Below are 24,471 nucleotides of genomic sequence, written 5' to 3' on the forward strand. Positions count from 1 at the left end.
TGTCCTTCTTATCTTCCTAGAATTGTGCACAGCCATTCTAAGCCATTTTAAGTCTCAGGCTCTGTTGGTGTCCAACCTGCCCTTCTCGCTACAAAAGAACCTGCTCTGCCTTGCCATCATGAACTTGAACAGAAGCACAGAGGATGCTTTTGGAGATGCGTATGTCGTGTGTCCCCCCCCCGCCAGCTGTTGCTTGGGCAGCAAAAGAAGAAGAGCGTACATCTTTGCCCAGAGGCAGGCGGGTCACTAAAGAAACACATAAACACATCCTGAATGAGGGAACACAATACCCTATTCAAAAAAGGTGAGGATAGCCAAGGATACTAGCTACTATCTGGGGTTTCATTTAAGAAAAAAAAAGGGCAGAGGCAAAAGCTCAAAAGAAACACACCTACAGAGCAACCGCAGGTGTAAGGAAGCCAACTGCAGGGACCCTGTGGAAACAAATGCTAAGAGAAACTCTTTTCCCTTCAAATTTGCAGGTGCTAAGGAAAACAGGTCCAGCAGAGACTAGGTAGGCAATAACAATAACATTCCTAGTGATTAGCACAATTTGAATTGTAAGCTGGAACAGAGTGGGGGGAAAGGGGAAGGGAAGCATACTCAAATCCTTGGAAGTCCATGGTACTGACACCAAAGGCTACAGTTTGAAAAACAGTAGAAGACTCTAGCATGCAGCCTAGATTATTAAAACGTAAGCAAGATTTTAGAGCCAAAGCAATGTTATTAGTATTTCAAATTTGCTTTACTCATCCAAATACCCTTTCCCGGTGCAGTGCTGTAACATGAGGCAGTAAATAAAACACATGCGTTCATTTATAGAATATCTCACATATATTATTTGGGTGGATGTAGCACAATAATATAATCTACTCACTGCAAGAACTAATGGGCTAGTCAGAGCTACATGAGCGAGAGGAGATTTAAAGAGAGAAAGCATGAGACGAGGGCTTTGAACTAGAAGCAGCCGAGTTCTCTGATGGTAAATTGAAAGACTTGTGTGCCTCCTCGTATTCAACCTTGCAGAAACCAGGACACCTTTAAGGAGGGAAGTCCATTCATTTCTCAAGCGCAGGAGCAGGAACCTCTACCTTTAGTTTATCACTGCCTGTTTACTGCCCGCTGTCTATTTATACATCGGCGTTTGGGGTTTTATTTTCTCTTCTTGCCATCGCAGGCACCAAAAGGGGAAATGAAAGGAATTTCAGAAGGCTAATAAAAAAAAAAAAAACTGTAGAGCTGCAATCTCATTCAGCTGTTGCTTGGATACCCCTTTTGCCCAGTTCTAGGCACCAGGGTTGTGAAGGACAAATCTAAGAGTTTGGGTGCTGGGAGGGGCAGCACAGCAGCCTTCAAACAAATAAAATTCTCTTGCAGCAGCCCTGACTGCCTTCACACGGACGCATTCTTCTTTTCCCTGCTTCCTTGGAATCACAGGGAAGCCAATGGGTAGGCACAGAAGCCACGTTGACGGGCATCAACCAACTCCCAGGAATTCTGTCCACGCATAGTGGGGATGACATAACTAGCGGGTTAGAGAGCCAGTCTGGACTATGGAGTTAGGTTGGCCCCCACACATTCTCTCCTCCCCACCATCCCTATGCCACACACACACACACACACACACACACACACACACACACAGACGCAGCAGGGGTTCCTTATTCCTTCGCCTACTTAACTGGCTGAGACTGAGTCACACAGCACGCCTCCAAGTAGAGTCCTCCCTTTGAATCCAGGGAGCTATATCTGCAATAGATTCCCCCCTCCTTCCTTTTGGTGGCTGAGCTGGGACAATTCAATTTGGGGAGGGGAAGGGAGAGAAACCTGACATGGCAGTTTTTATAAAAACTGCTTGCTCCTGATCACTTAGTCCAGGGCTCAGCAATCTTGCGGCTCTGGAGCCACATGTGGCTCTTTCATCCCTCTGCTGCGGCTCCCTGTCGCTAAGGATATGTGTCACAACCGCCAATGGGCGACACCTGTCAGCACACAATTTATTGAGCTTTTCGACCCCCAGTAGGCCAACCATGGATAAATCCAAGAAAAGAAAAGTTTCAGAAGAAAACAGAACCTTTAATTCAAATACATATGCTGGTTTTGGGGGCACTCAGGAAATAGTCAGGCAGGGGAAGGATTTTGTGTTGTTTTCTTTTCTGTGGGAAACAGGTCCAAATGGCTCTTTTGAGTGTTTAAGGTTGCCGACCCCTGACTTAATCAAAGTGCAGTCCCTAACCCTGAAACCTCTGCCCAATCCCAATTTTCATTTCAATAAACCGAAGGAAGGGCACTACAATCTTATGATACAAAAGTGCTTAAGATTGCTTTCTGCTCGTTGTGCCCCACAAAGTTCTGTCATTATTATTATTTTTTAGTTTTCTTTTTTCTAATAGGACCCTAACGCTTTGCATCAAAACGTGTAACCACCCTATCGGAAAAAAAACATTGCAAAGGCAATGTTTTGTTTTGGGAAGACACAATTACTAAAGTCCACCCCCACTCCCCCAAACGCTTCACGTATACTGTATTTTTCGGACTATAAGACGTACCGGAGTATAAGATGCACCAAGATTTTGAAGAGGTAAATTTAAAAAAAAAACAGCTTTTGCACTCTGCAGGCCTCCCAAACCCCCTGCATGCCTTGTTTTTTTGTTTTTATTTTTTGTGAAAAACGGGGCACACAGAGAGTTTGAGAGGCCTGCAAAGTGCTCCTGAGGGCTGGGGTGGGGTGGGGGGCAAAAATAGGCAAACTAATTCTCCTTTTTTGTAAAAACGTGCCACTTTTTTGGAAAAAACAGGGCACGCATAGGCTTTGGAAGGCTTGTAGAGTGCTCCTGGGGGCTGGGGGGGGGAAATGAGCAATAAATGGCCCATTTTTCGCTCGTTTGTGCCCTCCCCAGCTCCCAGGAGCACTTTGTAGGCCTCCCAAACCCTCTGCATGTCCATTTTTGCGAAAAATGGGATGCACGGGGCGGGGCTTTTGGAAAAATGCTGTATTCAGTATATAAGATGCACCCAAATTTTCACCCTCTTTTTTGGGGGGGAAAAGGGTGCATCTTATACTATACATCTTAAAAATACTATGTATTTTTTTAGCCGAACCATAAACCTTATTGTTTTCTTCTCTTACCCTCCATCATAGCAACATACATGGCAAGACCATGGCCAACAGGAATTATTTCATTCTTTGAGAACTTTAAACCTAGGAGTTATACCCAAAAGGCATGATCTCCAATCTCACAGTATCCAGTCTGGTTCCAGTGAACCTGTTCCTTCAGTGGTGAAGAAGCAAAATGTACATGCTCAGAAGAGAGTCCGTGCCTTATCCATTTGGAGCATCCAGGAATCCACAGTTCCATATTGAAGAGTTATAGAAACGTTGCTTATTGGGCCATATCCTTTCGGTAGATGGATCATTAAGTGATATAAGTTAACTGGATTTAAAGATGGAGAGCACATGAAAGCAACTTGGCTAAACTGAATGGGGATAAGAAGGTTATTTCAATGGGATCCTCCCAAGCTTGATCCAATGCTTTTCCCCCCTCCACTTTCTTGTTTATCCCAACCTCATACATGCTGCTTTGGAGCATTCCCTCAGGCAAGGCAGCAATTTTAGGTCCTAGTGGCTTATTAAAAAAGCATGGGCAGCTTTACCACCTCTTAAATAATTAAAGAGATTTCCCAAAGAGGAGGGGCAATTCCATGAGTGGGTTTGCGCACATGCATGCAGGCACACAACACACAGAAAATTAGCAGGTGCTTTGCATGCCCCAAGACTAGGGTAAGTAACAAGATGGCAGAAGGTGGGATCTACGAGCCTTTTTTCCCCCCCTGTGGGTGGCTTCTGCCATTTGCTCATTTCAGGCTCCCACGACAGGCTTCAACAACTCTGGTCTTTAAAGATCAGAGCCCTTCTCGCTCAATTACACGCAGCTTTCGACCACGAGAGATAAAATTCCATCTGGATAGTGCTATTGAAAATGGTACAGAGACCATTTACCTCCAAATCCCCCATCATCTCTTAAGCCAGACCACCAGAGTGATGTGCTGAGCTAGGCAGAAGGCCTTTCATCAAGTATATAAGGAAGACGAGGATTCATTAAATTATTACAACTGCTTTCCTAGGTTTGCAAAGACCTAGGACAGGCTTGGCATGCTGTTCCTGACATGGTAAAACTGGAGCTGGGTAGACTTGGCACAGACTACCCGAGAATGCACAAACAATTATTCCAGGGGAAATAATTATCACAATTTACCATATTTTTCGCACTATAAAATGCACCGGACCATAAGACGCACATTAGCTTTAGAGGAGGAAAACAAGAAAAAAAAAATTCTGCCTCTGCCTCCTAGCATCCATCCGGTATTCTTCTAGCTAGCGTCCTTGCAGCACACAGCCTGGTCAGCTACAGAACATTATCACACCCCGAGCATGCGGCTTATCAGGGCTCCGTTCCGTTGCATCTACCACCGGTCAACTGAGCTGAGCTCCTGCCGCCGCCAGGGAACACTGGAGCCTTTGCTGCCGAGCAGCTGATTGCCGGTTGGATCGGCCTCCCGGAATATTGCTAATCAGCTGTTCTAAGTGGTGGGGATTGCCGTCACCTATTGCCTCTGTACAACAACTTTGGTGGTATTCTGGGAGGTTAGGCTCCAGCGTTCCCCTGTGGCAGCGAATGGCGGCAGCGGTGGCAAATGCCGCTGCCGCACCCCCGCCACAATATTCGCTCTATAAGACACACAGACATTTCTACCCACTTTTTTGGGGGGGAGGGAAGTGCATCTAACAGTGTGAAAAATATGGTAACTGTTCATACAGGGGTTGTTACAAGCAATCAGCAAAACAATACACATTTGCCATAACCTTTGTGGGAAAGGCAAAATACAAACCCAAGAACTAACACAAAGCCATAAACTATGGTTTGACTAGGCTTCCGCTTTTAATAGGTGCATTAAAAAAAGGTGGATTAATTATAAAGGCTGCTTCAATATTCATTTTCTAAAACTGTAAGTCCATAACTGTCTTAATTCCATAATGATGACATCGAAACATTCTTTTTGTGCTGCTCTGCCCCCTCCAATTGTGAATACGAAAGAGTTAGCTTCTCACCTCCCCCTGGCAACAGCTTGAGCCTTCTTTAAAGGAAATCAACATTACATATTGGTTAGGACACCCACACCCAGACATGAACCTGTGTTTGCGTGGAAAAAGTAGCTAAATTTTAAAAGACTCCTTGGTATCACCGGGCGTCCAATGCTCTTTAATCCCATCCTTATCCTGGGATGCCACCTCCAGAGACATAAGCATCCTCTATCTCAAATCTTTAGGGTTTCCTCTGCATCAATTCTGGTGTCACAGAAATGGAGACTTTTTTCCCCAGGGCGGTGGGTGGGTAAAATTACAGAATTTTGCTCCCCTCCTTGCAAGCCCAGCTTTGTGTCATGCATCAACTTGGCAGATTCATAAGTGGAGGTATTTGCCATGACAAGCTGTCAGTAAAATCTTATTATTTCTTTATTGGCAAGTCAGCTGTGACACCTGACCTTCCCACCTACATCCTTCTCGGAGCAAGCATGTTCCTCCACCCAACACAAAACACAAGGTTTGGCGTTTGAAGTCCAAGCAGGGCGAGCAGCTCAATGCTTCCGCTGGGATACATTCAAAGATAACGTTGTTCTTGGAACAAATCCTCCAGCAGGAAGAAATCTCTACAGTACTGTGGTAGAAAGAAAAGTGATGCAGCTTTCTTACACAGCGGTAACAAGCCCCAGCCTCAGAATTGTCTCAAACAGGTCTTACTTAAATCCTATTCATTCCTTTTTGGATGATTTGTGCAAATGTATTAACAAGCCTCTGACTTTTTCTGGAGGTTGACGGTTAGTGTGGAGGTATTCAAAGGCTGAAGCCGCCCAATGTTCACAACTTCTTTTTATAAATAACATGCCCTTCAGCTCTCGAAATTCAGGCTCCAGTTGTTTTAATAAAGAAACAGCAGGGTGCTAAACTCATGGCTGCAAGGGAACGCTGGGAAATATACAGTGGTATTTTAGAGCATAACAAGGCTTCTAATGAGTAGTCAGCATGCTTTTACTACAGTGCCTGGTCAGGTATGTTTCCCCCCCCCGCCGCCCCAAGGCTACTATTCAGCTCCTAATAGCTGTCTCCCATCCTCTGACTGCATCTCTTCTCGCCTGGCCATATTGCCATAGGATAAGGCAGATGGGCGAGATTAACAGACCTAGCCAACAGCCCTGTGAGTGATTCTTAATGCAGCTTTGGCAGTCTTTGAAAGATAGTTTTAATCATATTAAAAATGGAGGAGATCAGGCACTGTATAACAAAATAGAAAAACCAAAGTGATTATTCACTGCATTTAATACAAAGTAATTAGTCTGCCGAATGAATCCCAACTGCATTGTTCAATAATGCTGGAGATTTCTTCCAATTCACACTCATTTTTTTGTTGGCCCTTCTCCAAGGAACAGCTGCCAGTAAACTAAGCTCCCAGCGTGTAACAAACTTCAATCTAAGGTTCCACAAAAAGACAGAGGAAAACCTACCTCTCCGTCCATCTACATAATACAGTATTGCATTGTTTCATATTATTAGGGTTATTTAACTATAGCTTATTGCACAAACCAGTTTCCTACATTGTGCTATGTCAAAAAACAACAACAACAAATCACATGATGGCTTAGTGATATGTATCAATCGGACCCAAAGAAAGAGAAAACATTCACCATACTCATCTACTCTACATACTGTCCATCCTGGAATAATTCAGTGGAATTTTTGGTCTTAGTGTAACAGCTGAAGCCCCCACCCTGGATTTTATTTTTGAAATTATTTTGACTTGAGATGTGTTGCTATGAAATGAAAAAGAACATCCCCCCAAAAGACATATTGCCTACAATAAAATATGCTTAGTATATTTTAAATGCTCACATATCTCAGAAAAGTACTGACGTGTCAATAATACAATTTTTTTTAATACAATTGAAACTATTGTATTGAAGCACCTGCTTTAGTAAGCTTCTCCAAGTAGACAGTCCTAATTCCTCCTACATTCCTCTTCCTCTTAATTCCTGGGACATCAGATGCAATTCTTCCTTTTTTCAGGCAATCTCTTCTGAAAGCAGACATCAGAAGAGGTTTATTTATTTATAGGGTGGGGGAGAGGTAATTTGGAGTGACAAGTCAGAGTTGCCATGTTGATACAGACTGAGCAGTGACCTATTGCACTTCATGTCTGTTTCCCTTCCATTAACATTTCTGGTTGCCAGACCTAATCATGTATTGTGGTTGTTGTCAAATACTCTGTTGGATACGACACAATACATGGGCCTCTGTGAAGCAGACAGACATCTCTTGTATACTTCCATGACCTTCACCTCTTCAGGCAATCTTTGCATAGCAATTATTCAGTCAGTCTATCTTGGAAATGGATGCACTTTGCGACATCAGTGGTCAAATTTTAAAACCGCCATACCTCATATTTTTATTTAGAGCGTAACAGTCAATAGAGAGACGAGGACGAGGGTATCTCAAGTATAAACCTGTCTATCATCGGCAAATATTTCCACAATAGGAAAAACTCAAATTATGCAAACAGACTTGCATAACAAACGAACAAACGAAACAAACGAAACGCCATATAAAAGCATCATGCATATTTAGCGCTATGAACAGATATGGTTGGAGCCGAGTAACAGAATCAAAAGATGTGAAAATCAGGCAAGGCATAGAAGAATATGGCTGAGGAGTGGATCTCAAGGGAGGAAATAGTTGTCATTCCTGATCACTCCCTAAACACTCAAAGTGCCAGGAGACAAGTTTTCAATGTCCTTCCTGAAAGGTAGCAACTCGTATAAAAGCAAGGAAAACATGGCTTCTTAGAACTCAAAAGTGGCACGCAAAATTGCACATACCTCACTGCTCATTCGCACGCCTGTCTACAAATCATCATGTTACTGAACAATAATTGGACTTGCATGCAGCAACAGTCAAGTTAGTGATGCTTCTGTGGGCTCAATCAATGTTTCCCACTGTGGCCCTGCAAAGCCAGGCTATTATTAAATTTGCAAAGTAAGCGTGTGTGAGCCCCTTTTACATGGCAGACAGAAGTTTGAATGGGAGGAGCGGTTTCCATTTAGCCCTTTATTGTGACATATGTTATTTTCAAGAAGGTTAAAAGACCCAGCAATAGCATCCTGCTGTAACTTGAATCAACCAAACCTGGTGTATCCTGACTGCTTTGGTTCTCCCATTCAGCAGAATTTAAATATGTAGTTTCAATTTTCTCAGAGTAGAATCAGTCCATTCTTTCTTTCTTTTTTTTCCCTTTGGTAACAAAGGGCAGATAACCTTGCTCTCTTTTTCTGCTCATGAAATACACCTTAATATAAAAAGTACACCTATTTGTACTTTTAAACCTGTACTTCCCCAGAGCTCCCTTTCTTTATTCATCAATTAATTTATTTAATGGAGATGGAAGCATCTCCTGGGACTGGTTTTCTTCTCTCCGAAAGACAATCTGAAGTATGACGCTACCAAAATAGAGAAGAGGAAGGTGGAAGCAAGCATGCCGTTTCTTTAAAGAAGAAAGCTAATTCCAGCCATTGGAGGAAGAGACGACCTAGAATTTGGCTTCCCAATGCAAGACAAGACTATGATCTGTTCTTTCATAGACAATGAAAGTCAATGAGACAATAGACTGATTGTCACAGACAATCAGTCCAGCATTCCAAGCTAGGAAGTCAATAGATTTCTTCTAGGAGACTTTGTATCCATGCTGCAGCACCATAAAGGGTACTATCCTATTCTCCCCATTCTCTGGCTTAATTGCATTTTTATGAATGCTCAAACTTAAGACAATCTTGCAGTGATTCACCAAAAGAACAGGTGGCACCGTAAAGTCATAAAAATGCCTTCTTTCATATATCACCAGCAAATGCTGAATTAGTATTCATCGCCTAGCGAAAAGCAAAAGCTGTAAGTTTAGACCTATATTAACAACCCACTCTCGTTAAGCGAAATGGGGGCAATTTAATACTAAGATTGAGAATTGTGAAAAACGTTGAGCTGGATGATTTTGTTCTTCAGGACACCATGTGTTTTTCTCCTTTGTTTTATGTTTATTTTATTTTTGTGTTTTTTATAAGCTATCCAGAATTGTCATGTTCAGCCTTATCATTCATTCTCTCTCTCTCTCTTTCTGCTTTCTAATATTAAAACATTAGAAATATACAGATTAAAATATTATTAAAAACTGTACTAAGCCGAAATTAAGAGAGCTAAGAGACAGACGGGATAGGGATGAGGTCTTCTTACCCTGTCAGCCATCTTCCGTGGTGAACACCTGCGTTGGAGCTCCAGGCCCTCTGGCAAAGCCATGTTTTGATACCTTTCAGGAAGGCCAAAATGGAGGGGGCAATCCTCACTTCCAGCGGTATAGTGTTCTACAGGGATGGAGCCACAGCAGAAAAGGCTCTTCTCCTTGACCCCGCCTACTTCAATTCCTTAGCAGACGGGATCCGAAACAGGTTTCTTCTGCTGGCATGAGTGGGGCGGATTTGTCTTATTTGGGGAAAGATGGCTCCTCAGATAGAGATAGATCACTTAAAAAACTCTATCCCTGTCTCCGTTCCTACAGTGGGCGTTTCCTCATATTTCTTTTCCTTGGGGAGAAATATATCCATTTTCAAAGTCACCATGACCTGCTTCACGCATTGCCTTTAAACTATGATGTTTAATTAATTAGTTGAACATCCACAATAGGCTGAGATTGCGCATCGTGCTAAGCTACCTGCTACAAATTACAAGGCTCTGCTGCAGGATTTTTATAACAGGGTAAATCAAACCAAGCTATGTTACGTTTGTGCGAAACCAGTGATCGCATGCCTATGTGTCCTTTGAATTACTCATACATCATCAGAAGAGTCTAATTCAAAGAAGCGAATACTTCGTTTAATTGAAACACTTTTTGAACCTTTCCAAATTAGACTGATTCAATACCCAGTTTTGGACAAATCTGAAACAGACCATATGATTAACAATGAAGAGCAGATTCTATTTTATATTGTACCCAATGCAATGAAATCACTACAGGATCCTATTAAAGCCAAACGCCCTAATCTATTTTTGAGAGAGATGAGTGGCACTAAGGTTATCCCTTTGCTTCAGCCAAGACAGCCCTATCATTTACTCCTCCACTCTCCAAACCTTCCTCAACTATCATTCCAAGAATAATGAGATACAATAACTTGTCATAATTTAAAAAACTACTACCTGAACATGCCAGTTTTTGCTCCTTGCTCTTCTCCCCCTTTTTTTTGGCATGAGGATGGGGGCTCTGCCGGGTTTCACTTTTTGTTGAGCGTCTAGAACATTTTGGCTGCATCTATAAATACTCATAATTATACGTTCACAACTACCAGTCTAAAAAATTCCCAGTCAATCAATTACTTCTATTTTAAATTGATTGAAAGCCTTACTAATGTGGCATACTTTTGATTTATTTTAGTTCCTTAATGGCCTTGGGAAGCAGCTTCTGTTTTATGTTCTGACTGTAGCATGAAAAATTCCCAGGTTATTGAAATGAACACTGCAGCGGCTATTTAATGGCAAATTTTATATCTGCTTCTTTAGCTGAACTCAGGGTGGATATGTAAAAGGCTTATAATGTAAAGACACAGATTTTTAAAAAGTTACCCATACAAAGGCTTAATCAGCAGCTCTACTCCATCTTAGTCACATACTTGTATCCATATATTTTATAGCAATAGCATTTAGACTTATATACTGCTTCACAGTGCTTTTACAGCCCTCTCTAAGCAGTTTACAGAGTCAGCCTATTGCCCCCAACAATCGGGGTCCTCATTTTATACACCTCGGAAGGATGGAAGGCTGTGTCAACCTTGAGCCTGGTGAGATTCGAACTGCCAAATTGCAGTCAGCCGGCAGTCAGTAAAAGTAGCCTGCAGTACTGTACTCTAACCACTGTGCCACCGCTGCTCTTTATAACTGGGTTCTGCAGAATAATAAATAATCTTGTTTTCCAATCCGTTTAAAAATTAGTTCGTAAATGTACAAACTTGTATGCTTTACCATTCTAATAACACACTAAGGCAGTGCTTCTCAATTATTTTCTGTCATGCCCGCCCTAGGAAGAAAAAAACATTTCGCGCCCTCCGCGCGACTGTAAATAGTATCATTTGTCTATAAAATTGTTATAAGTACACCTCTGCATAACACTGTATCCTTATTAACGTATAAGAGAATAAAAAAAGAAAGAAATGTGGATCAATTTACAACAAAGAATAGCTTTATTAACTGTAGCAGAAAAGATTTAAAGGAGCACAGGATTTAAAGGAACACAATATTAAAAAAAACTTTAACCTGCAAAACAAAAATATATAAAATAATTTGAGCTGAGCCCCCCTTTACGGAGCCTCGCCCCCCCCCCTGGGGGGCCCGCCCCACTATTTGAGAAGCACTGCACTAAGGTAACCCACATTTTTGCATGGCAATAGCTCCACCTTTATAGGGCTTGACTTTTGTAAAGTATTTAGAAACTGTACTTCATGGAGAATGTCTCATTCAAAGTGTTACTGGCGCACACAATTTGTCCATGCATATGATCACGTAGATACAATATTACTAATATCAAGCAATTTGAAGAACTTTTTGTTTGATATCTTTGAGTCAGTATTTCGGAAGTGGTTTGCCCTTGCCTCCTTCCTAGGGCAGAGAGAGAGAGTGTCCCCCACCTGGCTTTGTGCTTAAGATGGGAATAGAATGCAAAAGTCTCTTATCCCAAAGGTGCTTTTTCAAGAGACAACTGGATTTTCTTGGTTTTTCTTTTGAAGATGTTTTGCTTCTCATCCAGGAAGCTTCTTCTGGATGAGAAGCGAAACATCTTCAAAGGAAAAACAAGAAAGTCCAGTTGCCTCTTGAAAAAGCACCTTTGGGGCAACCATGACCTGGATGACTGAGAATCTCCATAGTCATAGTCTCTTAGTTTCTATTTTGATGCCCTTACCACTAGACCAAAGGACTGGCTCAATGCTACTTAAAGCATGGCCTTCATCAGCGTGATCTTTCTTTCTTACTTAGGTCTTTGAGGGGAAAACCCTGTCACAGCATCTTTGGCAGTACAACTACTACATGCCTACTACAGTGTACCTGCAATGATAACTGACTGGGAAATTCCCTTTCCCAATAAGCTTACTTATCCTCCCATTGGCCTTTTTTATTACCTGGTTGAAAAATATTCTGCTTGATCTTACTCTGGGTCCTCCTCTCTACAATCTCAAGTTATATTGCTTGCAATTTAAGTCCTTCTTGATTTATTTTATTAATTTTATTGTTGCTCTTGTACGATTAGTTTATGTTCTTTATTTATTTATTTATTTATTTATTTATTTATTATTCATATTTATAGACCGCCCCCTCTCCCGAAAGGGACTCTGCTGTTATGTTCTGCTGTTTGATCATACCGTTCTCTTTGGCTTAAGCTTCTTACCATTGGTGGAGAAAAAAACCCACTTACGCAGACTTTTAACTTTCCTGGAAAGTAACTCATGCTCAAGTGGGAAGAAGTGAGTCCCCTGGTTTCAAGGAAGCAATCAAGAGTACTTTTCCTATAGAAATGCAGTGCTAACCTTTTTAATTTGAAGGAGGTTACTGGGCTAGAGGAGAAGTGGAAGAGTTTGACAGCAGCCACCCAGCTCTGGCAGAAAACTGGCTGTCATCTTCTGAACTTTAGTCTTTCCTACTCCCATTTGCCCTCCCTTCAATCAAACCTATCCTCCTTCGCATCCCTCTCAAAGAGGCATTACACAACCATTTTCAGGTCATAGACTCTGAATGGGAAGCAAGGGGCTGCATTCCCCCCAAAAAAATATTGGCGGGGCTAAGACAACCACATATGGATTCAATTTACATTGAATTAACATTTAAAAATATTTATAGAAAGTGTATTGGTTACCTTACAATATCTTTCAGTTGGGTACCATGATTGGTTATGAGGTGATAGGAGGCTGGATTTAAGTAATAATAGAAATAGCATTTAGACTTATATCCCGCTTCATAATGCCTTACAGCCCTCTCTAAGCAGTTTACAGAGTTAGCATATTGCCCCCAACAATCCTCATTTTACCAACCTCGGAAGGCTGGAAGGCTGAGTCAACCTTGAGCCTGATGAGATTTGAACTGTCAAATTGCTGGCAGCCGGCAGTCAGCAGAAGTAGTCTGTGGTACTTCTTTGAGTGAAGGATTGCTCCCATGACCTCTTTAGGGGGTTGTAGTAGGCCCCCACTGAAGAAGCCTTTGTTTGGCACAACTATTTATTTGTTTGATTGATTGATTTCTATTGCCACCCATCTCTGGATTTGTCTCCAAACTTGCCTTTACAGAGAACATTGTAGAGAAAATATTGGCCCTACAATTCCAGAGGACCCTAAGCAAAGTGGATTATTTGGACATTGGGCAGTCAAGTTTCAGATCTCTCGCTCTTTCTTGATGTCTTAGTGGCTTTCCATTCCATTGACCACAGTATCCTTTCGGGCTGCTTAAATTAATTAATTAATTTATTTATTTATTAAACTTCTAGACCGCCCCCTCTCCCCGAAGGGACTCGGGGCGGTGTACAGGTACAAATTTAAAAACCATACACTCGATAATATACATAACTAAAAATTGAATTAAATATCCCCTGTACAAATTTATAAAAATTAAAAACTTAAACCATTAAAACCACAACCATAAAATTTAAAAATACAAACTGAGGTGGGAAAGCTGGAATTAGGCCAGGCCGGCTAGATAAAACAGGTGGGTTTTGAGTTTCCGGCGGAAGGTGCGGCGGTCCGTAGTCGTTCTAATGTCAGGGGGAAGGTCATTCCAGAGGGTCGGGCCCATCACAGAGAAGGCCCTTCCCCTGGGCGTCGCCCGCTGGCACAGCCTAATGGACGGCACCCGGAGGATTCCCTCTCTGTGTGAGCGAATCGGCCGAAGGGATGTATGGGGCAGGATACGATCCCGCAAATAGCTAGGTCCTGTGCCATGGAGCACTTTGAAGATGATAATCAACACCTTGAAATGCACCCGAAAAGCCACAGGCAGCCAGTGTAGCTCGCGCAGGAGAGGCGTTACATGGGAGTATCTAAAGACTCCCGAAACTACCCGCGCGGCCGCCTTCTGAACCAACTGCAGCCTTCGGGTGCATCTCAAGGGGAGCCCCATGTAGAGAGCGTTGCAGTAGTCTAGCTGGGACGTCACAAGCACATGAGTGACTGTGCGAAGGGCGCTCCGATTCAATAGGGGACGCAATTGATGCACCAGGCGAACCTAGTGGAATGCCCCCCTGGCCACGGCTGTCACATGGTCGTCCATTGACAGCCGGGTATCTAGAAGGACGCCCAAATTGTGTACCCGATCCACGGGGGCTAGATGTTTGCCCCCAATGGCCAGTGATGGAGTAAGCTGGTTGAACCGGGGCGCCGGTAGCCACAGCCACTCAGTCTTGGACGGGTTGAGCTTGAGTCTGTTACTTCCCATCCAGATCCGTACGGCTTCCAGACACTGGGACATCACTTCGATGGCATCGTTGGGGTGGTTTGGGGTAGAGATGTACAGCTGGGTGTCATCCGCGTACAGATGGTAATCTACCCCAAACCCACGAATGATCTCGCCCAGCGGCTTCATATATGCATTGAACAGGAGAGGCGAGAGGACCGACCCTTGTGGCACCCCACAGGTGAGCGGCCTCGAGGTCGACCTCTGCCCCCCTGCCAATACAAATTGCGCTCGGCCAGAGAGGTAGGAGGAGAACCACCGCAGAACGGTGCCCCTCACCCCCAACCCCTCCAGTCGATGCAATAGGATACCATGGTTGATGGTATCAAAAGCCGCTGAGAGGTCTAATAGGACCAGGATGGAGGAGCAGCCCCCATCTCTGGCCCTCCAGAGATCATCCACCAACGCGACCAATGCCGTCTCCGTGCTGTGGCCGGGCCGGAAACCGAACTGGCGCGGGTCCAGATAATCAGTTTTCTCCAAGTGGCGTGGAAACTGTTGTGCCACCACACTCTCTACAACCTTCGCCAGAAAGCAAAGGTTGGAGACGGGACGGTAGTTGGCTAACAAAGCTGGGTCCAGGGAAGGCTTCTTGAGGAGGGACCTCACCACCGCCTCTTTCAAGACAGTGGGCAGGAACCCCTCACTCAAAGAGGCGTTGACTAACTCCTGGAGTAAGCCTCGTGTAACCTCCCAGGATGCCAGTACAAGCCAGGAGGGACACGGGTCCAGTAAACATGTGGTGGCTCACAGTCGCCTACACAACCTGTCCATATCTTCGGAAGTAACAGAGTCAAACTCCTCCCAGAATGGAACCTCAAGACCCGCCTCCGACGTCCCCTCCAGACCACTAGTAGGGACTAACTCGCTTCGAATCTGAGCGATTTTGTCCTGCAGATAGTCCCCAAATTCCTCTGCTCTACCCTGCAGAGGGGCTTCCCGCGGCCTCTGTTGAAGGAGGGAGTGGGTTACCCCAAACAGGGCGGCAGGGCGGTTATCTGCGGACGCAATAAGAGTGGCACAATACTGACGCTTGGCCACTCTTAACGCCGCTAGGTAAGTCCGTAAATGGGCTCTCACCTGTGTTCGGTCAGATTCAGAGCGTGACGATCTCCATCTGCTCTCTAGGTGTCTCTTGTGGCGCTTCATCACCCTCAGCTCCTCGGTGAACCAAGGAGCCTGGGTGGTTCGCTGCCGCAAGAGAGGCCGCAAAGGCGCAACCCAGTCCAAGGCCCCAGTGGCCGCACTATTCCATGCAGCCACTAGGTCCTCCATCCGGGTGCGGGTCAGGGCTACAGGAAATGGCCCGAGCTCCGTCTGGAACCTGTCAGGTTCCATCAGGCGCCTGGGGCGGAACCATCTTGGACATTCCGGTTCCGCCTCCCCGCGGTGGGGAGTAGCGGCTGGAAAGTCGAGCCGGAGAAGTGAGTAAATGAATTGGAGTGGAGGCATTATTTTGTCGTGGTTCTCCTTTCTACAGGGATGGCTTTAATCAGTGATAGGAGGGTAGGAGAGATCTGATTATGGATGACTACTCTGTAGAACACCTCACACCTTTCTGTTCTCTCCACATTTTTTAATATCTGCGTAAAACTGCTGGGGGAAGTCACATATTGTAAAAAGGCCTGATAGCAATAGATGCTGATTATACTGTCAGCCGTTCTAAGAAGATTAGATTAGGAAACCTATGTAATATAGCCAATACTGTTTTCACTGTAATGTTTTAATAGCAGAATCTTGCAAGTCTAAATGCAGCTCCCCCTCCCTCTCTATCATCATGGAAAGTAGGAAGAGGCTTGGCTGAGGTGTTTGTGCACATTACTGTTTTGTCCTAGACCGAGCCTTTTTTTTTAATGTGACCGCTGTTTGGACAGACGTTTTTCCTCCAGTTTCTCAAGATTATTCCCTCTGCCTTCTACAAGTATCTAGTTACACATCTTGGGCCTGAGTCAAACAAGTAATACAACAGAAATGCTAATCTTGCACCTAGAAGCTGTTGGGGTTGGATGGTGAGAAATAGACTCAGAACATCTCTCTCTTAAGACAGAATGGCTTTGGCTAAGTGGTTAGTGAACCAAACAATTCCACAGAATTACTAAATTTTAACCGAGTTGTGTTCCTCCAATCAGAGATGGTCCACAATTTGGAGGTCCTCCTGCCTCATACCTTCTGCTTAATCAGAAGGTGGCAACTGGGCTCAGAAAGGACTTCTGTACAGTACTTTGCGTCAATTGTGGCCTTTCATAGATCAGGAGGCCGTGCTCATAGTCACTCATGCCTTAGTCACCTCCTGCTTGGATGATTATAATCCATATTACATGGAGTTGCCCTTGGAAAGCATTCAGAAACTGCATCTGGTACAAAACATGGCTGCCTGGACGGGATGAATCCCCTGTTTTGGGAGCTGCGTGGTGTCAGTTGCTTCTGGGTGACAAAGTACTGGTTGTCTCTTTTAAAGCTCTTCCTGGTTGTAGGGCTGGGCTATCTGAGGGCCATAATTTGTTTCGCTTGGTGATATTTCTGAACTGCTCAGAGTTAAATGGCAGCACTTAATATAACATCACCTATAGGGATCACTCTTGAAGAATATGGTTTGGTAGTTTATAGTTCTTCACCATAAAGCCCAACTCACCAATTGAAGGGGAGGCGACATTTTAGTATTTCATGAGCCACATTCTCCTTGGTGGAAAATTTCTCAGGCAGAAATTTATTCTCTCCTCTCTCTCCTGAGCCTTCAGAAATACAGCAGGCATTACAATTAATTTCCCCTGGGCCTAATAAATGCCTACCCCCAGGGCTTTACAGTTGCTGCCTTTTCCTTGCAGCATCAGTACTGACATACATGGAACCTGTATAAAACATTGCCTAAAGCTACAAAACCAACTCCTTACTAAAAGGTACGGCAGTCGATGTATCATGCACTGACTGGCAGCCCCCCCACCATCTCCTTCTTCCAGCCCACCCAATACTGAGGGCTAATTATGGAGCCAGGTTCAAAATTGCTCCCAAGATGCTTTGACGTTTCCTTACATTTCCATCCAGCATGAAAGGTATGAGTCTGTCCTGGCTTCTGGGTAATGTCAATTTTGAGATTTTCAGAGAGAACGGCTGCTAAAATGAACCCGGCAGGAGATTTATGACAACGGTATTGCCAGTCTGGAAAAATCTAATTTCTCTACAGCAGGGGCTTCTTAACTATTCACTTATTGTGAACTGAAGTGGATTGCGATTCTAATATTCTAGCTATCCTAGCAAAAAGTAGACATCATGCTACTTAGAAAAAATTAGCCATCACAACCCTCTTCAGGGCAGACATCGGTTGCCTAATATTGAACCATAATTGTAAGAACAGAAATACATCTCCAAGGCCAGACTTAGTGCCAAGCTGGCAAGTACAATTAGAAGTGGGTTTGCAGATTGTGCAAGCTATTTCCCAATGTCATTAAAGAATGCTTCAATTTCTATAAAGATACGAAATACTACACAGCATCTCACTACCATCACCTTTGATTAATAATTTCGATAAAGAGATTACATGTCACAAAACAGAGCTTAAGCGATCAGCTATGGCCTAACAATTGGGAAGGAAGCGATGATTCAGTTTTCATAAGATTTTCCTAACTTTTCTTGCCATTTAGTGACATTAATATGTAACCTGTATTTAAATCCCTTAAGGCAGGACATATAATGCTTATAATTGTGTGAGGTTTCGTGAAGTGCATTGTGAAAGGCTGAAGTTCAGTTGCATGACTGACCCTTTGCAAGTGTACAATCTTAATATTCAAATCCTCAGAACTCCTACTCTGGGTTTAAGAAAACCACTGACTAAAATCCCGACAAGCTACTACCAGTCAGTGTAGACAAAATTGAGTTAGGTGGACCAATGCCTTCTCATACCAGTTCTTTTCCATAACACCATCCTACAAGCAGATAATCAAAAGTGTAGGACTGGCAAGAACCGTAAAACTGAGAATAGAATAGAATAGAATAGAATAGAATAGGATGGAAGGGACCTTGGCAGTCTTCTAGTCCAGCCCTCTGCTCTAGCAGGAGAATCTATGCTATTTCAGATGAATGACTGTCTAGACTCTTCTTAAAAACATCCAGGGATGGAGCGCCCACAATTTCTGGAGGCCAGCTGTTCCACTGGTTGATTGTCCTCACTGCTAGGATGTTGCTTCTTAATTCCAAGTTCCTTCTCTCTTTGATTAGTTTCCAACCATTGTTTCTTGTCCTGCCCTCCAGTGCTTTGGAGAATAAGTTGACTCCTTCTTCTTTGTGGCAGCCCCTCAAGTACTGTGATACTGCTATCATGTCACCCCCAATTCTTCTTTCCTTTAGACTACCCAAATAATAATAATAATAATAATAATAATAATAATAATAATAATAGTAAATATTTATTTCTTAGCCGCACCCTCTCCCGAAGGGCGGCGTACAACAAAACATAGGAAATAAATATATAGACAAACATACATATAACAAAACATATACCAGGACATATACAGATACAAGGAGGAGGTGAATTGATAGATAAAAACAAGTAAAAACACAATGTTTAAAAACCCCTAAATAAATTGAATGCAATTAAAATACCCCAAATAAAAAAACCCGTCAGGAGCGATATAGTTGGATCAAAGTTGAGCCAGGCCAGCAACTTGAAATAGGTGGGTCTTGAGCTTTACACGAAAGGAGCGGAGGTCAGAGGTATTCCTAATATCCGGGGGGAGGTCATTCCACAGGGCTGGGCCCGCCACAGAGAAGGCTCTACTCCTAGGCGCCGCCCCTCGGCACTGTCTGGTGGACGGCACCTGGAGGAGTCCCTCTCTGTGCGAGCGGATTGGTCGCAGGGATATATGGGGCAGAATACGATCCTGCAGGTAACTAGGTCCTGAGCCATGGAGCGCTTTGAAGATCGTTATCAAAACCTTGAAACGCACCCGATAGACCACAGGAAGCCAGTGCAGCTCGCGCAGGAACGGTGTCACATGGGAGTACCTAGTACTCCCCATAATTACCCGTGCGGCTGCGTTCTGGACCAACTGTAGCCTCCGGGTGCATTTCAAGGGAAGCCCCATGTAGAGAGCGTTACAGTAGTCCAAGCGAGACGTCACCAGCGCATGAGTGACCGTGCGTAAGGCATCCCGGTCCAGTAGGGGGCGCAATTGGCGCGCCAGGCGAACCTGGTGGAACGCCCCCCTTGCCACGGCTGTCACATGGTCATCCATGGACAGCCGGGCATCCAGGAGGACGCCCAAATTGCGCGCCTGCTCCACGGGGGCGAGTTGAATGCCCCCGATGGCCAATGATGGGATTAATTGGCTGAACCGGGGAGCTGGTACCCACAGCCACTCCGTCTTGGAGGGGTTGAGTTTGAGTCGGTTGTCATCCATCCAGACCCGTACGGCTTCCACACACCGGGACATCACTTCGACAGCCTCGTTGGGGTGGTTCGGGGTGGAAAAGTACAGCTGAGTATCATCAGCGTACAGATGATATCCCACCCCGAAGCCACGGATGATCTCACCCAGCGGCTTCATATATGTGTTGAACAGGAGTGGCGAGAGGACCGACCCCTGTGGTACCCCACAAGTAAGGGGGCGTAGGGTCGACCTCTCCTCCCCTGCCAACACACGCTGCGTCCGGCCAGAAAGGTAGGAGCCGAACCACCGCAATACGGTGCCCCGGACCCCCAACCCCTCCAGCTGGCGCAGCAGGATACCATGGTCGATGGTATCAAAAGCCGCCGAGAGGTCTAATAGGACCAGGATAGAGGAGCAACCTCTATCTCTGGCCCTCCAGAGATCATCCACCAACGCGACCAAGGCCGTCTCCGTGCTGTGGCCGGGGCGGAAGCCGGACTGGCGCGGGTCTAGATAATCATTTTCCTCCAGATGTCGTGGAAACTGGTAAGCCACCACACTCTCTACAACCTTCGCCAAAAAGGGAAGGTTGGAGACAGGACGATAATTGGCCAGCTCCAAAGGGTCCAGGGAAGGCTTCTTGAGCAAGGGTCTCACCACCGCCTCTTTCAAGGCGGCCGGGAGAAACCCCTTGCTCAACGAAGCGTTCACTAGGCCCAGGAGCCAGTCTCGTGTAACCTCCCAGGATGCCAGTACAAGCCAGGAGGGGCACGGGTCCAATAAACATGTGGTGGGTCGCAGTCGTCCACGCATTCTGTCCAAATCCTCGATGGCAACCAAGTCAAACTCCTCCCAGGTCGAATCCTCAAGACTCGCCACGGACGTCTCCATTGGACCACTGACAGGGACCCATCCCATCCGGATTTGAGCGATTTTATCCTGCAGATATTTCCCAAATTCCTCTGCTCTGCCCTGTAGAGGGGCCTCCCGCGGCCTCTGAAACAAGAGGGAGCGGGACACCTGAAACAGGGCGGCAGGGCGGTTCTCTGCGGATGCAATGAGAGTGGCACAGTATTGGCGTTTGGCCACTCTCAATGCCACAAGGTACGTCCTTAAATGGGCTCGTGCCTGTGTTCGATCAAATTCGGAACGGGAGGATCTCCAACGACTCTCTAGGCGTCTCTTGCGGCATTTCATCACCCTTAGCTCCTCGGTAAACCAAGGGGCCAGGGTGGATCGTTGCCGCCGGAGAGGCCGCAAAGGCGCCACCCGGTTCAAGGCCCCGGTAGTCGCATTATTCCATGCGACCACCAGGTCCTCTACCCGGGGGCGGGTCAGGGTTACAGGTGGTGGCCCAAGCTCCGTCTGGAACCTATCCGGTTCCATCAGGCGCCTGGGGCGGAACCATCTAATGCTTTCCGGTTCCGCCTCCCCGCAGCGGGAGGTAGCACCAGGGAAGTCAAGACGAAGGAGTGAGTGATCTGACCATGACAGGGGAGTGATGGTTAAATCCCCTCCTCCCAGATCACTCAACCACTGGCCAGAGACAAAAACAAGGTCCAGGGTGTGACCTCCCTCGTGTGTCGGGCCCTGAATCAATTGAGTCAGGTCCATGGCTGTCATGGAAGCCATGAACTCCCGAACCCCCTCTGATGCTTCTCCCATCGATGGCAGGTTAAAATCCCCCATAACTAAAAGTTTGGGGGTCTCAACCACCACCGATGCGATCAGCTCGAGGAGTTCAGGCAGGGCCGCTGATGTATAGCGAGGAGCCAGGTATACTATCAGCAGGCCAACTGTCTCCCAGGGCCCCATTTCACAACAAGGGATTCACATCCGGACGTCTGTGGCACAGTAGACTCCCTCGCCTCTAAGTCCTCCCGAATAATTGCTGCCACCCCACCGCCCCTTCCCTGGGCCCTAGGCTGGTGAAATGCTCGGTAGCCTGGTGGGCACATTTCCACGAGGGGTACACCTCCCTCGTGGCCCAACCAGGTCTCCGTTATTCCCGCGAGGTCCGGCTCCCCCTCTAAAATTAGGTCGTAAATGAGGGGGGCCTTGTTAACGACGGACCTCGCATTGCATAACAACAGCCTCAGGCCCTGGGTCTGTAGCTCCTGACCACCTAGAACGCGGGGGTTGGTACAAGCGACCGGGTGTAACCAGCACCCACGGTCTCCCAACCGACTGCATGATCTTCTGTCCTCGCATCTGCCCCTCCCTACGACCGTTGGAATCAAAGAGCCCTGTATAGGAACGGTGTCCTAAACCCAACGGTGTCCTAAACCCAAACCCAAAACCTACAGCTGTTCTACATAGGTTTTAGTCTCCAGGCCTTTGATCATCTTAGTTGCTCTTCTCTGAACTTTTTCCAAAGTCTCAACAATTTATAAAGGGTGCAGGAGTGGACTGCTGGGGGTTCGCAGGGTTTTGGGAGAACCCCTAAGAAAGATTCTGTGCAGTTCGGAGAACCCCCAAATCCCACTCCTGGCTGGCCCCGCCCACCTTGCCCTTCCCAGGAGTGCCCACGCAGCCCATTTTGGATGCAGGTAAGTGCAGGGTGTGCACGGAGGCTCGGGGAGGGCGAAAAACGGGCCTACTGGAAGTTCAGGAAGGCAGGAAATGGGTTTTCCAACCTCCAGAGGGCCACCGGAGCCCGGGGAGGCCATTTCTGCCCTCCCGGAGGCTCAAGAAAAGCCCCTGGAGCCTGGGGAGAGCAAAAACACCCTCCCCTCGCTGTGGTGCAGGAGGCCGACTATACCACGCCCACCATGGCTATGCCCATGCCCAGCAACCGGGCAGAGAACCCCTTGCTAAAATTTTTGAAGCCCACCCCTGCAGTGGGGGAAAAACAACAGAAAGATTTAGCATTTTGCAAGATTAAAAAGAAAGAGGCGTTCTTGCATTTCCTAATCTTAAATTACATTATGATGGTCGCTGTCTAATGTGGATAACTGAATGGATAATAGCAGAACATCTACCGGTATCATAAAAGCAGCTGGCTTAGGCATAGTCATAGATACGTATGGTATCAGGAAATGAAATAAGAAAATAATTTGAGTGGACACATTATAAGCCAAAGTCTGATAAAAATATGGCATTGAAAAAAAGAGGATGTCCATTTACTTCCCCAACAAACACCTTTTACTTTATAACATGGTAAATAAATTGGGGAAGATGGATATATTGCCAATATGTTTAGACTCGCCTTTCTAGTCAATGGTTTTTGAAACCACGATTCCTCTGTACGGTTCTTTTTTATTTATCTTTCTAGCTAATCTATTTAATGAATACTTCCATTTTTCATTATTATAAATATTGCTAACTTTATTGACATATAAGTGGGCATTTATACATGCTCTAAAATGACAATAAAGAGCAATGTTTTCCCAATCATCAAAGAAAAGGAAAATTAAAGATTGAAACAGACGCTGTCTAACCCATGTATTGTTCCCTATAACAAATGACATTGAAAAGTAACTTATTAACATTCACTGTCACTTGAGATGAGTGCCAGCAATAGCAATGAAACACTGAGAAGTGTATGCAGCCTACAAGACAATGGCTGAGTTCACAGTACAATAATTGTTCACAAAACAATAACCTTAAGGTGCTTACTTTGATTTTAGCTCACATAAGGAAATGATTGTAGTGAGTTATGACTCATTTAACAGACCGTAATTTAATGCACCACAGTTTAATTGAACACATGTGGTCTTTGAACACATTGCATACAATTGACAAAATAGAAGATGCCGAACTATCTCGTTTGGTAGCAAATAATGTACTTAGTGACTTTAGCTCTATCCTCTAATTCAGGCTTCTCCAACTTGCTATCTTCCTAATGGCACGGATTATGCATCTCATAATCTTCTCTGGCCATGGTCATTGATTGAGAACTGATGAAACCACAGTCCAATACATGTGGAAGGAAGAAACCCAGGAAATGTGGTTAACAGCACTAATAATCCAACCGGATCAGATTATAGGCGTTCTACGGTCTCTTTCCTTTCACCAGCATACTGCTTGCTATTTCTTTTATAAGTGTACATAAAGCAAACATTAAACTATGACTGGCCTCTATGCTATTGAAAGTTACTAGTGACAAAATAGTATTTCCAAGGTTGCATTAAAGACCTTGTCTCAATTCAGTGTGAAGCAGAGGAGAGGGGCAAGGGAAGAAGAGAGGGATAGGAGAGAGGGCGTGGGGGGGGGGAGAGAAGAGAAATGAGGAGTGGAAAGGGGAGAGAGGAGAAGGAGAGAGGAAGGGGAAGTGGAGAAGAGAAGGATGACAGAAGGAAGAAAGGAGGTAGGGAGGGGGAGGAGAGAGGGAGAGGTAAGTGATGGATAAGGTACAAATATGGTGTATGGAGAGCAGAAGAGCCAATCATCGTTTTTGGGAGTTGATGGTAAGATGAATTGATGTAAACATTTAATAATACAATACGATGTTGGCTATGTAATAGTATGTTATAAAAAATTAAAAAAAATTAAAAAAAAACTTTTAAAAAAAGACCTTGTCTCAATTCTTTT

The 24,471-nt window shown here is 45.0% G+C and overlaps 1 protein-coding gene across 1 annotated transcript in view; it reads right to left on the reverse strand.

Moving 5' to 3' along the window:
• The window catches only part of NDUFB11 (NADH:ubiquinone oxidoreductase subunit B11), a 58,467-nt gene that overhangs the window by 20,554 nt on the left and 13,442 nt on the right, over positions 1-24,471 (reverse strand). The window lies entirely within an intron of this gene.

The sequence above is a fragment of the Natrix helvetica genome (genome assembly GCF_964273705.1).
Source record: "Natrix helvetica genome assembly, chromosome: 1".
Taxonomy (NCBI): Eukaryota; Metazoa; Chordata; class Lepidosauria; order Squamata; family Natricidae; genus Natrix; species Natrix helvetica.